The sequence below is a fragment of the Echinops telfairi genome, unplaced genomic scaffold (genome assembly GCF_000313985.2).
Source record: "Echinops telfairi isolate 266 unplaced genomic scaffold, ASM31398v2 ScPeMD7_7469;HRSCAF=8507_0, whole genome shotgun sequence".
Lineage (NCBI taxonomy): Eukaryota > Metazoa > Chordata > Mammalia > Afrosoricida > Tenrecidae > Echinops > Echinops telfairi.
This window is the reverse complement of record NW_022111372.1, coordinates 33403433-33418465: the sequence shown is the minus strand read 5'-3', so window position 1 is coordinate 33418465 and position 15033 is coordinate 33403433. Positions and strand designations below refer to the sequence as shown.

General features: G+C 41.1%; 1 protein-coding gene across 1 annotated transcript in view; it reads left to right on the top strand.

Annotated features, from left to right (window-relative positions):
* Window positions 1-15033, top strand: part of DSCAM (DS cell adhesion molecule) — a 617895-nt gene that overhangs the window by 342114 nt on the left and 260748 nt on the right. The window lies entirely within an intron of this gene.

Here is a 15033-nt window from a genome sequence, read left to right as displayed (position 1 = left end):
TAGGAATTCATATAGTTAAAGGAGCCAACCAGTAGGTTTCCTAACTTAAATTTGTGACCTGTCCTACCATGGACTCTAGCCATCAAGATGCGCTGGACATCACACAAGGGGTACCCAAAAAAACGGAATTGCGCTGGGTGGAGCAGAGCTTTCGTAGTATACATTTTTCCTACTAGGCGAGCATCAAGCAACTCGCTCTGAGTTAGTGTCCCCAGGGCCGTCACCTGGGAAGGTTCTCTCTGGTCACAGTGAATTTTTTCATAAAAGCCGTTTCACTCAAACCACATTTTTTTTGTGATGGCTGATTTAAGAGAACAGCATACGGCTGTGAAATTTTGTTTTCTGCTTGGAAAAAATGCTGCAATGTTATTTTGAACACAGTTGACAAGGACAGCACTATGGGAAAAACTCAAGTGTATGAGTTGATTGATGACAAACCTAGTTCTGGACATCCGTCAACTTCCCAAACTGATGACATCGGTTACTTGTAGTGCGTTTGGAGTTCTTTCCACCAGGTCAAACTGTTCATCAAGCTTTCTATGTAGAAGTTCTGAACAAACAGCATAACAGTGTGCGACAAAAAGAGGCCTGATTTGTGGCAGATTGGGGATTGGTTTTGCCACCACAACAATGTATCTGCTCACACAGCCATTTCAGTGTGCCAGATTTTGGCAAAAAACAGCATGCCTCTCTTGCCCCATGCACCTTACTCACCTGACCTCACTCCGTGTGACTTCTTTTTGTTTTCATGAATGAAGAAAGACATGAAAGGACGGTGGTTTGAGGACTTAGAAGAGGTAAAGAAAAAAAAATGAGGGAGGTGCTGTAAACCATCCACCCAAACAGATGAGTTTGAAAAACGTTTCCAAGAATGGAATCACAGATTTGACAAATGTGTTAAGTGTAATGGGGAGTACTTTGAAATTGATAAGGTTGTTTTGTGAAAAATACATACATATATAGCTTTGGAGGGGCGATCCAATTTTTGGTACCCCTTCATGTAACTCCACTCCAATCTCCTTAACAGTAAAGATTAACATAGTAAAAAGAGTCACTCAAGAGTGTACAAGTGCTCATGGCAGATCCTGAGGGAAACCCATTTCTTTCCTTGCCCAAGTCAGTTTCTTCAGCTGATTATGAAATGATGTTTATAATGATATACATAATCAAGATTGAGCAGATCTTGAAAATAGCTCTATCGTGTTGTAAAATGTGGAGCTCTAATTGCACAGTTCCTTAGCTTTGGACTGGCTAACGGTTAAGTCAGGAATGTGAACTCACCTGCTGCTCTGTGGAGAATGATGATCCTTTCTGTTCTGAAGGTGAAAGCGTTAGAAACCAGAGAGGGCAGCTCTGCTCTGTCCTAGTGAGTCAAATGGACTCAATGGCAGTAAATTAAATGCAGTAAAATAATCTCAAAAACACATGGAGGCAGCCTCGAACCATGCTGAGTTGCTTGCCGGGGCTATCAAAATGATCGCAGAGACTCACCCACAGGGATCTTCAAGTTCCTGCTTACGAAGGTGCACAGTTCATGGTGGTCTACTTTCTCACACCTCCCGTGATACTTGTTAGGAGCCATCTACATACTTACACACACATAGAAACGCTTAATCTGTCGTATGTGCATTAAGTCTATAATAATCTAGACCTATGTTCACAAATGTGAATGATTTTAATTAATATCTATCTTAGTTTTCCCTCCTCAAATTGTTAGAAGTGTTTGATCAACACCACATTGTAATGCTGACTCAGTTTCGTCTTTGGATCTTGTGTATTTCTCCCACCATTATATATATTTTTGGAGCATCTACTCCATGCTCTGCACTATTCTGAGCGCTGAGAGAACGGAGATGAAGGAGATAGACAAAGTGCTTTTCCTCGTGGAGTTCTTATTACAGTCCAGAGAGACGAACAATAAACAGGTAAACAAAGGAGCCAAACAGAATCTCTCTCATACTATTCACCATTGATGCAGAGTTCAAGCATGGCCATCTGTCTTCAAGGTTAGCTGGATCAGAGGATCAGAAGCCATAGAAATGAATGTGTACTGTCTCTTATTAAAATAAATGCGCCTATCCTGCTCTTGAATGGACAGTCTACCCATACTGATCTTTTGAAAATGTTTATCCTGCTGAATTGTACAGAACTTTCAAATATTGACATAATGTAGCATATAATATTTTAAAACTACATGTATTAATATCTCTGTTGGAAGTAAATTATGTCTAAGAATTCTTATGTGTCAGGAAGTGAGCAAGCTCCCAGTGGTGGATTCAAGTGTTCTAAAATCCTTTTTCTTTTGTTCATTTGAAATTTTGGGTTTTAGTATCATCAACAGAGGTGTCTTTCAAATAAAAATAGAATTGCAAGCTGCTTGTTCACGTCACAACTCACACAGTGCACAAACACTTCTCTTGGAGACAAGCACCAGACTCAGCAGGCAACAGAAGTGCTTTGTGCATTCTTCCCCGTTGGTTCCACTGATCATAGAATGAACGCTGAAGCCTGAGATTTAACAACGTTAGCCTTCTCCTTGCATTACCAAGGACATCCTTAGCTGAAACCAGCTTTGTTTTGTTTTACACTGGGTTTGTAAACAGTACAAGGGTTATGAGTCCATCCGATGCTACTCGTGCTTACCCAAATGTCAACACACTGAGAAATCAAATCTCTTGGTATCATATAGAAAGTAGTGTTTCTTCTTGTAATGCCCATTAGGTGGCATCCAGGACCCCAGAGGTTTGTGAAATTGAATTAGAAAATATAGAAAATGTAGTGTGCATATTTCTAATATTTAATTACTAGAAAGTATGTTAATAAGCTTCTCTAAGCATAGCCATTTGTCTGCATTTTAGGTTATGCCCTCTAGGAAAAACTGGCAGAAATATAACCATTGAGTAAATGGGTGTGGCAATTATAATGCTGTTTTTAGGAGAGAAAAATACAAAGAAGGTACTTTTCATCAGTGAATTAAAAACAAACAGAAACATCTGCCAGACCAGCATAAAACAATGTATTAATCAGATCCTTTCCATTTTAATTGATAGAATCCAACTAGAGATTAAATTACAGTAGAATTAAAAATAAAGTAGGACCAAATGACACTAAAAACCTGTTGCCGTTGAATTGGTCCTAACTCATGGTAACCTAATGTGCTACAAAGTAGACCTGTGATCCAGAGAGCTTTCTCAGCTTACGTCCTATGGAAGCAGATTGCCAAGTCTTCTGTTGCCACCTTTCTACTGAGAGGATTCCAATCGCTGAGCTTCAGGCCGGTTGTCAAGCCCAAATCTCATGTACGGGGGATGTGGCATGACTGCGGTATTTGTGGTCCAATCTGTAGGATTTAACAGGGTGGTGAGAGAAGGCTTCTTTGAAAAGGTGAGGTTTGAGGAAGTGCGTGAAGGTATGTGAAAAAGCCAAACCGGTATCTGGGGAAAGAACATTTTGTGCAAAAGAACAGATGGGGCTGAAGCAGTCAGGAATCTACCCAGCAACACTGAGCAGTAGTAGAAAGGGTAGTGTCCAGAATACAATGACTGCAAGCATTTAGTAGAGGATGAGGTCAAAAAATAGCAGGGCCATCTCATAGGGCTTAGTAGACCATGGCTTGCGTGGTAAAGTCCTAGGTCTTTCTTCTGAATGAGAGGAGTTATTGGATGCTTCTATGTAGAAGAGGTCAGGTCATGGCTTAGGTCTTATAAAGAGGCTCTGGCTGCTGTGCTGTGAATAGGGCACAAGAGAAGAGAGGGAGGGAGGGGACTTGCTGGGACGCTAATCTAAGGTGTGAGGTATTAGTTGCTTGGACTAGGGGATAGCTGTAGAGGAGTCAGTAGAAACAGATTCTGGATATATGTTGCAGGTCTAGTCAATAGGATTACCTGATGAAGTGTGTGAGGTGTCAGGGAAATAAAGTTGTGAAGAACAACTACATGATTTTGGACTGCAAAATAAAAAGAAACGCCCTGCTGTCAGCGGTGAAAGCAAAAGATGTAGTGAAGCAGAGAGAGAAGAAATGGACCGTGCCTAGTTTTCGATAGGTTGCCATTGAAATATGTATTAAACAAATAAGTAGGAAGTTGGATCTGTAAGACTGGATGGAATTGAACCAGGGCTGCGTATTTGCAGCCCTCAGTATATAGCTAGTATGTATATAGCACGGGCCTTTGTGAATGCTCCTGTTGAGTTTAATTTTGTGTTGAAAGACCCAGCAACCCTTTATCTAGAATCATCCTAGATATACGTTAGACAGAAATGCAAGAAACAGTCTCCTGTTTATAAATGTCCTAGTTTAACATGAATCGATGTATTGACCATGACCATATTGGTTACAAAAGATAGGAACTCGAATCAAAATCGTTTGAGCAGGTATGCTGCTGGAGGCTCCATAGGGATAGCTATACAGTCGCATATCAATACAAGTTATGGGTGGGCTAGAGCCAGTGTCTCTCCAATAAACACTTTCCAAAAGGACCGTGGACTGCTGAAAGGGCAACCAAATCTGTTTGGGAAGAAGTATTGGCCAGAGTGCTCCTTAGAGGCAAGGATGGTAAGGCTTCCTCTTGCATGCTTTGAACTTATGATCAGGAGAGACTAGTCCCTGGAGAAGGACAGCACACTTGGTGAAGTGGAAGCTCGGTGAAAAAGAGGAAGGCCCTCAACAAGATTGAGTGTCCCAGTGGCTGCAACAGTGGGCTTGGGTGTGGTGGGAACGATTGTGAGGATGGCCCCGGACCCTGCAGTGTTCTGTTCGGTGTCCATAGCATCATATGGGCCAGATCTGACTTGAAGGCGCCTAACAAGGGAACTAGTTTTGGTCTCGGGGTAGTTCTGATCCGGGCATTTGATTACTATTTGAACCTTCGCTCTACTTCTCTTTTGTTTCTCCATCAACTTGTTAGTTGCCATAGAGTTAGCTCCGATCCATGGTATTCCCATGCGTACAGAACACAACGTTGCCTGATCCAGAACCATCTTCATGGGCATGTTTGGGTCCATTGTTGCAAACATGTCAGTCCATTTTATTGACAGTGTCTCTCACATTTGCTGGCCCTGTGCTCTACCAAACACAGCGACTTCTGCAGCAATGTGTCCTCGTGGTGACACGTGCAAATAAGCGAGTCAGTCTTAGAAGAATATTCTCTGTTCTAGCAAGTATTCATTCATTGACTACTTTTTAGATGCAGATTACCGGACTTTTTTACCCTCGTCTGTCTGAATCGAGAAACTCTGCTGACACCTGTCCACCAGGGCTGACTCTGCTGGTATGGGAAATATTGGTGACATAGCTCATATTATCACAGTCACGCTAAGCCACCAGAACATGACAAACCGATATATGGGTAGTGGAAGTGTTTGTGATATAAAAGTTATTTGTACATTTCCCTCAGCAGATTTGAGAATGTATATGTTTTTTCAAATTATTGCTTCAAAAGAGATTTTAAGGAGCATTTTCTAAGATAAATGACAATAATTGACTACATACTGTAGGATTTCTCACCTTATTTGTAGTTTATTATCCATTTTTTATGTATAGAAAAATGAAGCTTTACATGTCAAGAGAGAAAATTCCTGACTGCGTGAGTGGAAATGGAGACCAGCCTACTAAAGCCTGTCTGGAACTTTCCTAATGAAAACAACGAATTATGAATTCCTTTGTACTGGTCTAGGGTTTTTATCTCTCTTATTTCCTTTTTGCTATTGCAGCTTAGCAAATATGTTTAAAATATTTGGTTTAAAATACCACTTGCATACCTTATTTATGATGACTTCTAACTTTTAATATATACCAGCAATTATATACCATTAGCAATTTTCAGTTTTACTCAGATGTTAGAAAGGGCATAAGGAAATTGACTTAGGCAATTTAGATTTAAACTGTAAAATGTTTTATAAGGAGTATATAAGCTAAATTATACTTCAGGGGCTATTATTGTAGTCCATCCAATCTTTTAAGATTGGATGATCTATACCATTTTCAATTATAAAATAGTTATGATTGGGAACAGTCCTTGGGGAACATGAATGGTCTCCACACATTAGGTTCTGTCATATAGTGTCCCTTTATACAACAGAAGCAAACGCTGCCCAGTCCTGTGCCTTCCTTAAAACGGGTGCTATGTGTGAGCTCATTGTTGCAGCCAGTGTCAGTTCATCTTGCTGAGGATCTTCTTCTGCTTCACTTCCACTTGACCAAATCCTATATCCCTTTCCAGGAACTGGTTTCTCCTTATAACATGGCCAAAGTATGGGAGATGATGTCTTGCCATCCTTTCTTCTAAGGAGCATTCTGACTGGACTTCTTCCAAGACAAATTTTGACAGTCAATGGTACTAGCAATATTTTTCTGCAGCACTATAATTTAAATGCATTAATTCTTCAGTCTTCCTTCTCCAGTGCCCAACGTCCACTTGCATCTAAAGCAATTGAAAACTCCATGGCTTGGGTCAGGTACACCTTAGACCTCAAAGGAACAGCCTTTCTCTTCAAAACTGTAAAGAGATATTGAGCAATGCATCCTTTGATCTCTTCACTGCTGCTTCCATGAGCATTGATTGTGGACCCAAGGTAGATGAAATCCTTGACCACCTCAATCATTTCTCCATTGATCATGATGTTACCTAATGGTTCAGTTCTAAGGATCTTGGTCGTCTGTACATTGAGTCAAAATGCATACTGAAGGATGCAATCTTTGCTGATCATTAGCAAGTGCTTCAAAGCTTCCTACTTTCAGAAAGCAAGGTTGTGTTATCTGCATCTCAGCTTTTTAATAAGTCTTCTTCCAATCCTGATGTCACACTCTTCGTCATATATTCCAGCTTCTCTGATGATTTGCTGAGCATTCAGATTTAATACGTATGGGGAAAGGATATGACCCTGATCTACATCTTGCTAGTTTTTAAACAATGTAGCATGTCCTTGATCTGTTAGAGTGATTGCCTCTGGTCCATACACAGGTTCTGCATGAGCACTGTGAAGTGTTCTGGAATTCCCAAAGTTCTCAATGCTATCCATAGTTTGTTATGTTCCCCACAGTCAAATGGCTTTGCATAGTCAACAAAGCACAAGTAAACATCTTTGTGGTATTCTCCACTTTCAACCAAGAGCCACATAACATCAGCAATATTATCCTTTGTTCCGCATCCTCTTCTGAATCTGGCTTGAATATCTGTCAGCTGCCTGTATATGTACTGCTGAAAATATTGCCGAATGATTTTCAGCAAAATTTTACAGGCATGTGATATCAATTCTATTGTTTGATAATCTCTGCATTCTATGGGCTCACCTTTCTTTGGAATAAGTACAAATATGTATCTCTTCTAGTTAGTTCACCAAGGTAGCTATCTTCCAAATTTCTTGGCAGAGATGAATAAGGGCCTCCAGGGCTTCAGTGTACTGAAACCTTTCAGTTGATATTCCATCAATTCAGAGAGCCTTGTTTTGTCCTAATGCCTTCAGTTTCAGCTGAATTTTCCCTTCAGTGCCAGCAATTCTTGATCAGATGCTGCCTCTTGAAATGGTGGAATGCCCACTGGTCCTTTTTAGTACAGTTGCTCTGTGTATTCTTTCCATCTATTTTTGATGCTTCCTGCATGGTTCAATATTTTACTCATAGAAGCTTTTTAAAATTGAAACTCAAGGCTTGGATTGTTTTTTCATTTCTTTTTATTCGTTGAAGAGTTTTATTGGCATGTACTTTACATATCACGCAAATTTTTTCATTCAAGCTTTGTGCAATCATCAGCACAGTCAATTTAAGAATGTTTTCTTTTCTTGCTCATTACTAGCTCCCTCTTTTCACCTACCTTCCTTTGGCATTGCCCTATCTACAGAATTGTATATCCTGCATTTCATATACAGATAAAGTACAATTATTCAAAAGTATACATTGCAAGCAAACACAGAAAACAACAACGGGTAGACAAAACAGAAATACCTCAATCAATGAGAAGGCAGAAAATATTAAAAACTGGAATAACTTTAAAATGGGGCAAAACATAGATCAATAATAAGGTATTATAATTAATTTTATTTGCCATAATGGATTTTACAATGCTCTCTTTCTAATAGCTATTCCCATTCCTTGACTATGGTCAGAGAGGACTCACCAGATAGTCACTACTTGTGGGAATCCTGTGAATGGATTTGGCTTCCACTGTCATCCATAGCCTTCTGCCTACCAGGTGTCCACAATTTAAGCTCTGATACCATTTTCTCCTTTGGAATTGAATTTTATTATTTACAATCCTTGGGGTCACACAGGCTGGTGTGTGACCCATCTCCATCCATTGCCAACTTCTTCCATGTGGACTTGGTTGATACCTCACTTAGATGGCTGCTTGTTTTAAAATAAGCCTTTAAGACCCCTTGGCTACCTCATAGCCAAGTACCATCAGGTTTCTTTACCACCCTGTGCTCTAGCACCCATATCTTCAGTGATTTCATGAGGGTGGGCATCAAGCAGGAATATGTCGTAAGAACTAATTCTCCTTAGATTGGGGCTAGAATTAAGTTCTCACTTGTTTCAACTTGAGATGTGCTGTACAAGCTCTTCTGTTTTGGTTTTTGAATTTCAGGTCTTTGCATGTTTCATTACAATACTTTACATTGTCTCCTCAAGCTACACTTTGAAATGTTCTGTTCAGCTCTTCTGCTTCATCTTTTATTTGCTACAATCAAGAGCAAGTTTCAGAGTCTGTTCTGACATACATTTTGATCTTTTCTATCTTTCCTGCTGTATTAGTCTGGCTACTTTAAAGAAACAAATCCACAGAAACTCGTGTATGAGAGAGCTTTATATAAAGGGTAAGTGTACCTCAAGAAAACATCCCAACCCAGTGCTGCCCAAGCCCACAAGTCCAACATTAACCCATATGTCCAACATCCAACACCAATCCACAAAGTTCTCCTCCATCTCACAAAACACACACTATGATGCCGACTGCAGGAGGAAAGCTGAGTCAGTGAATGTGTACGCATATCAGCTCTGGCAGGGGTCGCCACACAGCTGCTCCAGCACCCAGGGCTGCATCCTGGTTGGTCCGTGCAGCTTCTCCTCAGGGACGTCTTGCAGGAAGTGAGCCCAGCTGAAGCAGGGAACTGGCTAAGGGAGCTGCACCTTAGTCCAACCATCACAAAGCAAGAGACCCGAGAACTAGAAAGGCAAGGCTCACTGAGCCATTTATCCCTCCACCTTTCAATTAACCCCACATATGTTTATCGGCTAGGTTGGCACAATAAACTAACTACCTCACCTACCTTTTTCAATGATATTTTGGACATAGACATGGACATGCACTCGGTCGACATTGATAATTATTGGCATTTGGAATGCAAAAGTTGGAAACCAACAGGAAAGAAAGGTAGTTTGAAAATACAGCCTTGGCGATAGAAACCAAACTTAAGATGGAATCACAGAGTTTTGCGAGACCAATGACTTTTTCATTGCAAAACCCTTTTTAACAAAATAAACAGTGACTGTATATGTGGAGTTCTCTAGGTAGTACTTTTAATATTCTTTGCCAGCACCATAATTCAATTCTTCTTCAGTGTTTCGTATTAAATATCCCACATTCACATGCATTTGATTAAAAATACCATAGCTTGAGTCAGACAAACCTTAGTCCTCAAAGTGACACCCTTGCTCTTCAACATTTTAAACAGATCTTATGCATCCAATTTATCTAATCCAGTGTGCCGTTTGATCTCTGGACTGACTGCTTCCATGAGCAGTGATTGTGGATCCAAGCAAGATGAAATCCTCGACAACTTCAGTATTTCTTCTGGGACGTGAGATGACATAACTACCTTTTAATGTCATTGTCTCCTAAAAGCCATTTATGCTTAATAACCAAGTTCATAAAGAAAGATCACATTTTAAAAATCAATGTCATAGAAAATATGTCTCAAGTAAATAATAAACAAGATCAGATGGGAATGACACCTTTGAGTTACGGCACTGATGGCGAATACTGAAAGTACCATGGACTTCCAGAAGCACACGCAGATCTGTGTTGAAGGAAGTGCAGCCAGCATGTTCCTTAGAAGTAAGGATGGCAAGAGTTTGACTGTTTTATTTCGGATATGTCCTCCACAGAATCCAGTCCTAAATTGAATTTCCATGCAATCCAGCAATTTCACTATTAGGCATATACACCAAAGAAATACGAGACGCAACACATGTGAATGTATCTCTCCCATGCTGCTAGTAGAAAAGCTCATAATAGCAAAAACCTGGAAGCAGCCCAGATGCCCAGCAGTGGAAGAATGGATAGAGAAACTGTGGTACATGCGCACAATGGAATACGATGCCTCCCTAAGAGACAGTGATGAAAACATGAAACCGTGCATGGCATGGAAAGAACTGGAAAGCATTATGCTGAGTGAAGTCAGTCAAGTACAAAAGGACACGTACTGTAAGTGTCCACTACTAAAAGGAGAAACGCCAGTTAAACAAATCTTAGGGTCCAATTCCCAAGCAAAGTGGTGGAAAGTCTGCCTCCTGGCCATTCACCCCCCCCACCCCCCCATTATGTGTACCTCGTAAGAAGCACCTGGAAAGAGGAGGGCTCACATTGTCTGGGGTCACCCCTTCCAGAGGGAGAAAATGGAGAAGACATCCACTTGATGCCAAACAGCATGAAGACAAGGTTGAACAAACCAACAGGCCTTCCACAAAAGAGAGATGCGGACCTTAATGGAGCATCAGGTTAAAACCAGGGGAGTGAGCATCCGCATCTCAGAGGAGGCACTTATATTTCTGTTGGTGGGTACAGTGGGTACATGGGGAGGAGCAACCTCACATTCGGAAAGGATGCTAAACAATCATTGTAGAGAACCTCAAGGGAGAATCAACCTGTGCTCCCGGACAGACACTTTGAATACGTTTCTCACCACCCCTCTGTGAACCACGCCATGAAATAAGCACCATGATGATCCGAGACGCTGGCCTTTCAGGGAACATGGATCCTCCCAAGGGCCAAACCAGAAGGACTGGAACTGGAAGTCTGACTGAGCGAACTAGGCCCACCCTCAAGAATCCCTGTAGCCCTTGGACTTAGGACTGAAATTCCCTGGTGGGAGAGGCAGCAAAGGTATGGCCACCACAAGACTATGGAAATGGCAGCCGTTGGATCTGAGTGGGAGTCCAGTGAAAAGGGACCCAGAACCACCATATATTTAGTATCTCAATGACCTTCTTGCATTAATATGACAGGATCTGCCCTTGTAAGTAATGTTATAAAAAATTATTCCCTAGAACCAACTCTCATGCTCAATAAATTAAGAAATTGTTCTATACAAAGTAACTCATGGATTGCAGCTCCCTGCATTTGGACAATACTCACATACACTGCTCATATCAACAATACATTAAATTCTATGCCATTGGATAAATTATTGATGCTACCAATGCCATCACCTTGGCATAGAATACACCAGTGGGAATACACCAATGGCATAGAATACACCAGTGGGATGAGTAACAATGCTGTTTGTTTGTTTGTTTGGGGTGGGGTTTTTGTTTGTTTTTTGTTTTTGTTATACTATGACCACTGAGATTTGTTCATAACCATTGGACAAGCAGATGGGTCCTGGCCTCCCACTTAATTCTAGCCCCAAGACAAAAACACTTATTGCTTTATAACATGGTCCTACTCCACACTGGCCTTTTTGGAGAGATCACTGAAGATAAGGGTGTTACAGCAAAGTGTGGAGAAAAAAGCAGATGGTGCCTGGCTACCAATTGGTATAATGTCTGGGGCCTTAAAGCCTTGTACTGTATTCAAACAAGCACCCATCTAAATGAGGCTTCAATGAAGTTCACAAAGAAGAAGCATACCAGCCTGTGTGATCCAAAGATGACAAGATCATAATCCAAACCTGGTGAATTAAAAAGTATCAGAGCTTAAATTGTGAATACACAAATTGTAGAAGGCTATGGAGGACAGTGGGAGCCTAAAATCCATCTGCAGCGTATCTGGTCAGAAGAAGCCTCTGGCAGATCCCCTCTGACCACAGGTGAGCGACCAACAGCTTCACTGTCAGACAGAGATGATTATGAACTTGATTGTGGTGGATCAAACCACAGTATGATATTTGGTCAGTCGACTTCCCTTCCTTGTGACCCTTCTGTGAAGGGATGTCCGATTGTCTGCAGATGGGCTTAGGGTCTATACTCTGATACCCCTCATTTGCATCGATATACTTGTTTGTTTTGGGTCTTCTGATGCCTGATACCTGATCCTTTCTATACCTCATGATCACATAAGTTGATGTTCTTCCATGTAGGCTTTGTTGCTTCCTTGCTCAAGCCTTTAAGACTCCAAATGCCATATTTTGTAATAGTCAAGCACCATCAGCTTTCTTCACCACATTAGCTTATTCACCCATTTTGTTTTCAGTGATGTCAGGAAGGTGAGCATCACCGAATGCCAGGTAACTAGAACAGTGTTCTTGCATTGACAGAGGGCTTGAGTAGAGGCCCAATATCCATCTTCTACCTTAATCCTTCACCTATAAATATATGTACATAGACCTATACCCCTATCATTATATAGTAATATGTAATATATAATATAAATGTGCATATAGTAATATATATGTGCATGTCTTTGTTTGTAAATCTCTAAATGTCTTTTGCCTCCTAGGTCTTTCCTCAGTTTCCTTTTACTTTCCTCCTGTCCTACAATGATGTTCAACCATCATTGGGCTCTCAGTAATTCCTCTCAGCTACATTGCACTTGATCAAACCCCACCAACCATTCTATGCCCTCCTCGCCATCGATTTTAGATCTCTTGTTGTTCCCTTGTCCCTGGGTTTGTTGACTCCCCGCTCCCTTTCCCCACCACCTCCTCTCCCATGTCCCCACGGAACCATCAGTCCCGTTGTTTTCTCCTGCCTTTCTCATATAGATAGATGTGAAAAAAAAAGAAAAACAAAAGCCTAGTTCCAGGTCTGTCTGTTGACCCTTCTGAATGTTTTCCAATCAGGTCTGATGAGGTGCCAAGCACTGCCTCCTGAGTTTGAAGTCTATTTTCAGGATTCCTCTGGGATTTCATTGCTTTGCTCCCCTGCTGTCCTGTTGCACTCCCTTTGTGTTATGTCCTGGTGTGGTGGGGGGAGAGGGGTGTCAGACCAATGTCTCAGGTGCTGTCCTCCATAGCTGTGTGAACAGCACCCCACCCCCCACCCCCCGCCAGTTTTGATTGTCAGCTAAATCCTTAACAATTTATGCTACCCAAGGTCTAGCTACTTTGCTTGTGGTTTATTCCAAAATCACGCTATTCCTCTGTCAACCATGCTCTTTGGGCTGCTATTTAGCTTGCAAACACTATTCTTTTTGTCTAACCTACTAGGAACCCGAATTTTTTCAGTATATGCAGTGTTTGTTGGAAGAAAGGGGACGCTTTCTACTCCCTTACAGGGTTATAATCTTGGAAACACACAGGGACAGTTCTAACTGTCCTATTGGGTTGCTATGAGTTGAGTTGATCCATTTTTGAGTTTCTGGTCTTTTAATTCCAGTAATAACATTTTTTATTCTCATTTCATTCCATTTAACATATATCTACTGAATTTTTGAGTATGCGCAGGCACATATTAGAGATGATGGCACGTGTTCAGAATAGAGAATTGTTCTCGTACGCGATGAGTGTAGATATCAACATTAGACTCACAGACTTTTTTGCCATCAACTCGATTCTGGTTCTCAGTGACCCTGTGTGTATCAGAGTAGAACTGTGCTCAGTAAGTTTTCCATGGCTGATCTTTCATAAAAGTATATCTCACAAAAGTACCTCTCGGTTGAGTGAATCTCTAAACCAGTGGTTCTCAACCTTCCTAACTCTGCACCCTTTAATACAGTTCGTCATGTTGTAATGACCCAGCCATAGAATTATTTTTATTGCTGCTTCATAACTGTAATTTTGCTACTGTTATGAATTGTAATATAAATATTTGATATGCAGGATGTATTTTCTTTTTAAATCATTTTACTGGGGACTTATACAACTCTTATCATAATCCATAAATAGATCCATTGTCTCCATAGATCCATTGTCTCAAGTACATTTGTATATATATTGCCATCATCATTTTCCAAGCATTTTTTTCTCCACTTGACCCATTGGTATCAGCTCCTCTTTTTTTCCCCTCCCGACCCTTCCCTCCCTCTCTCAGGAACCCTTGATAATTTAAAAATTATTACTTTTTCATGTCTTGTACTGTCCAATGTCTCCCCTCACCCCCTTGTCTGTTGTCCATCCCCCTGGGAGGGGGTTACACATAGGTCATTGTGATTGGTTCCCCATTTCTTCCCCCACATTCCCCTTATCCTCCTGGTATGGCTACTCTCAATCTTGGGCCTGAGGAGTTTATCGCTCCTCTATTCCCTGTGTTTCCAGCTCTTATATGTACCCATGTACATGCTCTGGTCTAGCCAGATTCGTAAGGTGGAATTAGGGTCATGATAGTGGTGGAGATGGGGGGAGAAAGCATTAAAGAACCAGAGAAAAGCTATATGTTTCATTGGTGTTATACTGGCCAGTTTTCTCCCCACAACCCTTCTGTAAGGGGATGTCCAATTGCTTACAGATTGGGTTGGGACCTCCACTCCACACTCCCCCCCTCATTCACATTATGATTTTCTGCTCTGGGTCTTTGATGCCTGGTACTTGATCTCATTAACACCTCATGATCACACAGGCTGGTGTGCTTCTTCCATGTGGGCTTTGTTGTTGCTCAGCTAGATGGCTGCTTGTTTATCTTCAAGCCTTTAAGACCCCAGATGCTGTATCTTTTGATAGCCAGGCACCATCAGCTTTCTTCACCACATTTACTTATGTACCCACTTTGCCGTCAGCGATTGTGTCAGGAAGGTGAGCATCTCAGAGTGCTGATTATTACAACAAAGTGTTCTTGTGTTGGCGAAGTACTTGAGTAGAGGCCCAATGTCCATCTGCTACCTTAATACTGAACCTATAAATATATGTACATAGATCTATCTCCCCATCATCATATATAAATATATT